Below are 5,116 nucleotides of genomic sequence, written 5' to 3' on the forward strand. Positions count from 1 at the left end.
GGTGCCGCCACGCGCGGGCCGCTCTGCCGCGGCCGGAGCCCCGGGCGCTGCCTGAGCCGACGGACGGATGGGCGAGCTGCCAGCGTGCCAGCGTCCTTCCCTTGCGGTTCTCTGGCCGCTTGCACTTAGCTGCGAAAGCCTGGGGAGTCCTGGCTGTGCGGCCATCGCTGTTTGCCCCCCTTCCCCCGCGCCCTCGGGTTTTGACTCGTAGGTGAGCGAGGGAGACAAGCCGGCCGACTGAGTCCCTCGGCTTCGTTAGTTTCGCCTTTCTAAGCAGTGATAGTAGTGAACGTTTTTTTCTTGCCTGGTAGAAGCCAACATTTGACGCTCCCGTTACTGAAACCAGTTAAGTGTTTTGACATAGCTAAAACTATCAGCAATGCCCATGTTTACAGTCTGTGTCTTTGGACAAAATTTCTCTTGAACGTTCTGTTTTAATGACTTGAATAATGTCATTTACATATATAGTTATAAGTGACCCACTCACTTATAACTCACCATTCATAGTCTGTGAACAGACTATGCTCTCTGTATCTCAGTGCATTGCCAAGCATTACACGCCCATTACCGCGTTCTCAGTGTTGTCAAACATTACCTTTTAAAAAATTCTGGGAAAAACCACTATCTACACAAATAAAAGAGAATCGGCCTGATTTCATGTATGCCAAGGAAGGACGTTTGATACTGAAATGTCTTTACTACTGTGCTTCCAGGAATTTCAGATCTGACACGTGAATGTAATACAACAGTAAGTGTTCTTAGAGCTTCACTGGCAGGACATGTTCAGGTAAACTGTTAAGCATTGCTTTCAGTCTTAGCTCTGTGGTCAAAATACTCTCGACAGAAGCAGTTTTTGACTTGACCTCTTGACACATTCAGTGCTTTCTTGGGGCAATACTGCAGGAGTCTTCATATAAGCAACACAAATTCTAACAGGGTGATGTACTAAAATTTTCCGTCATATTTTGTTAGAAAACAGTGTTTGTACATGACAACTGAATTTACAAAACCACTTTTTTATTAAAGAAAAAATAAGATGGAATCTGTGAACAATATTCAACATTTGTTGTTGTTCAGATACTTGAAAGAATCTGAGTAAATAATAAGTGTTTTCTGTTTAGGTGAAGTAATCGTGGTGTGCCAAATTTGTATTTCAATTTCTTTCCTAGAGGTGTATAGGCTCTTGGTTAACTGCCAGTGTAACAGTGGTAGTGTTTTCAGGAAGGTATTCTATGGCAATAGATAAACATGATAATAATACACCAAGTGAAATGCTCTGGTTTTGTTTTGTTGCAGAACAAGGCTCAGAAGGGGGCTTACATGGATGAGAATGAAGAACCCATCTTCCAAATTTAAGTTTATATTTGATCTTTATCCATTCTCAACATTCTCAGTTCTCTTAAATCGCAGTTGGGTTCCCTAATTAGAAATAGCAATGTCTTTTCCTCCATATAGGTTGACCGTTTATTTCTGTTTCTATTTTGTTGCCAGGCTCTCACACAGTTTTTAGTCTGCATAGGCAATTTGGCAGATACTCCCTTTAAACTGTTGTTTAAGTGTAAAAGAATGAAGTTGAGTAATCTGTTTCCAACATTTGAACAATATATGTTACAAGTTACAAGTAACTTGTAAAACTGTCACTGTAACTTAAAAGTTAATACACTTTATGTGGTACAAACCAGTTACAAATAAGTGATAAACAGCAAAGCAAAATGAAGCAATGCTAGAGTCTCTAAGTGTTTATTCTTAAATGCTGTTTGGCGTAAATTACATAACATCATTTTTGTGCTGACTCCTGCTTTTGTTAATATTTAAATAGCACTGTTAGTTATGTATTTTGTCTGTTCGGAGGCATTAAAGCTGTTTTCTGCTTCATCAGCTCAAAAGAGTTAGTATAAAGTTGTATTATTTCTATGACCATTCAGAGACATGTTTGATCTCTTAATGGATTATTATACTTAGTCATTTCCATGTATTTCAGGTTATTTTGGACCTATTTACCTAAAGTTTAAAAAGTTGTCAAAAAAAGAAACATACATATGCCTGCTGTATTAATGTAATTAATGGTGTAAATTAATGAGCAATTTTCTCTAATTCATAGAGGAACTCTTATTTAGTATATTTTAATACTTCATGGAAATTGCCCATTTTCTTTGGCAGAATAAGTAGCCTGTAGTACATCCCAGATGAAAAAAATCTATAGCAGGCCATGTGTAGTTGCTGAGGCTGGGCCAGGGAACAGCTCGAGCTCTGCACGTGATCCCTGATGCTGTGTTTTTGTTAAGCCAATCTCCGGTGCTGCTCACCAGGAGCTGTTTCCGATAAGCTGTGTGGGCAAGGCCACTTTCTTTTGCTGTGGCAGGGGTTTGAGTTGCATGAACACAAGTCAAGTGGCGTGGCTCTCCCCCGGGGTCAAGAATAGGCCCAGCATTTTCTGTGACCCTGCAGAGACAGTCATTCAGAGTAGATCTTTCATACAAACGACCTCTCCCTCGCTAATTGCATAATTTTCTGAACTGCTATAGAAACTGCTGTGTAGTTACAATGTTGTCCGTACCAAGGTGCAGTGCCTGTACCATTCACTGGCTCTTCATGTCCACCTGTTGAATGTTGCCTGTAGCAACCAGACAGTGGTCACAGAGTGCTTTGCCGGCATGGCCAGGGGACCAGTAACCCTAGCCAGGAGGCAACTGCAGCATCTGAGCGTAGGGGCAGGGGAAGAATGTGTCCAGTTTTTGTACTGAGGGAGTGGTGGCCATCTGTCCAAAAGCTGAGGGTACAGACAGATAATTAGGAAATGATGCAGTAAGAATAGTATAAAAATGTAGTTCTCTTCAACCAAAATGGTAACTGGATGTGAGCAGTCCAGAAGATGTATGCTCTTAGTTAATATCAATATCTCAAGAAGAAGAAAATAACCTCCACAGAGGCTCACTTCCTAATAATCTTGAACTTCATCACTTCCAACTCTCTATGCCTTGCTAAGGTTCTACAAAGATTTATAGAAACCCTCTAACTGCATGATTATCACAGTTTAAAACTTAAATTCTGGCAAAGAAACCAGGAAAAGTGCAGCTTAGATTTCATGATCTTCAAGTGCTATTAACTTTCTTATGCACAGATAATATGCATGATTTTAAAAACAATGTCCTTTGTTGGAGAACACTTAATGATTCTTAGAACAATCTTTCCATTCTGTCATTGAAATGAGGAAGTACTAACATTTTGAAATATTTTCTTGGAAGCAGAATTAACCTCTTGACTAGCAATTATGGATTTCCTGTCTTTTTTTTTTTTTTTTTTTGCGAGAAGAAGGATGTACACTGAGGAAAATAACTTCAGAATTCTTACATAAATCTGTATACAGGCTATTATATGCAAAGATACTGCTGTATAATGAAGATACCATGAAGTTTAGGCAGCAATTGAATTTTTAAAAAAATATGCTTAATTTTTGTGTTGTATACATAATCGAGTTCTGACTACTCATAACATCAAATAAGAGTATGTAATGTTAAAAATATAATGGCATAGGTTCTGTTGGGCTCTTAGGCTGCGATTTCCATAGTAAGGACTTGGCTTCTTCCATGATTTTAATCGTAATGTTTGGTTCATTAGCTCTTAATGAAAGAGAAAAGGCTGGTATTTTTCCAAGTATTATCCACTTAGAGCATTAGGAAGAGTACAGGGCATAGCTTTTTAGAACTTTATTCCTCTTTTTCATTGGCCAAGAGTGAAATAGGTAACTAGATTGATCATGAAATTGTTAAGGTTCCAAATTAATACCCCTCTAGCATGAATATGGGACAATTCACACTTTTCCCAGCTCTTTGAAAAATCGACAGTTTATTCTTATTTTGCAATGTGTAGATTTTCTGTGCGGTCATGCCATATTCCAAGACAGCAAGAAAATAGACCTAAATATATTGCTGGGCAGCTGATAGATGATCAGTCTGAGCTTTGAATTTAGAAGTAACACTTTCTCTGGCTTTTGAAATAAAGAAGAAAAAACTCTTGCCAGTGTGTTTCTAAATGACATATAGGAAAAATGCTGCAAGCCAGATTCCTCACATGCAAAAGAACCTACAGAAGATCTGAGGATATCCAAGACAATGGGTGAGACCAGTGGATATGAACTGCCCTTTCAACCAGTCCTGTAGACAAGTTAGAACCAAATTGCTACTACATTTTTTTGTGAATGTTTTACTCCCTAGGAATGATCACAGTCCTACAGTGAAGTTCCTGGCCACAGGATTTCAATGGATGCAGCAATGTGGGAAGCCAGACTCACAGAGTGCTGGAATCAGTGCTGAGTCAGACTTCACGTTGATAGTCCAGACCTTTGCAACCATTCTGGGACATCTGCCAGTTTTTAGAGGCCAAAACCCATGTCCACTACATCTGGAGAGGGAAGAATGGCATAGAAATAAATGGCGACCTCAGAAACTTTCTGGATTCCTAAGCAGACTTTTCCTGAAGAGGGTATTCTCTGAATTTGAGTTAATTTTTGGTTGGTGCAAAGCTTAGCATTTTCGTGGTGTCAGCTTGCTGTCTCTTTTCATGTATTTATTTAGAGCAGAAATGACTGATCTCTTTTGGTAGTTCATTTATGCAAGATACTTTTCGTCTCACATTAAAATTTATATCTTTTTGTTATCCAAAAATAGTGGCAAAGATTATTCTTCATTTCCTGACTGGATGCTCTCTGATATTGCTCAGGTAATCTTATAGATGAACAAAATGATAGTCTACCAAACTGCTTAGACATTTTGGGCAACTTAAAATCGGAATCACAGAATAGCCAGGATCTTCATAATAATGTAAAAATACTCTTTTTCACTGCACAGGATTGTAGTAATACCTGAAAAGAAATTTGATTTCTTTCTGAAAAATTATACATACAACTCAGCTCCTAATTTTGACATCCATGTTCTCCTTATAGAAAAAAATATATCTCAATATCAGCAAGATTCTACTGCAAAACTGACTTGCACAAGCTAACCTGTCGTGTGCTGTGCCTTCAGCTGGAAAAGAAAATTCAGTTGGTGTGGCATAGCTAGAGAAAGCTTTTTGAACAAAGCTGAAAATGTGGATGCATGTTCACAACAAGATACTG

Source organism: Corvus brachyrhynchos, unplaced genomic scaffold (assembly GCF_000691975.1).
Source record: "Corvus brachyrhynchos isolate BGI_N302 unplaced genomic scaffold, ASM69197v1 scaffold302, whole genome shotgun sequence".
Classification (NCBI taxonomy): domain Eukaryota; kingdom Metazoa; phylum Chordata; class Aves; order Passeriformes; family Corvidae; genus Corvus; species Corvus brachyrhynchos.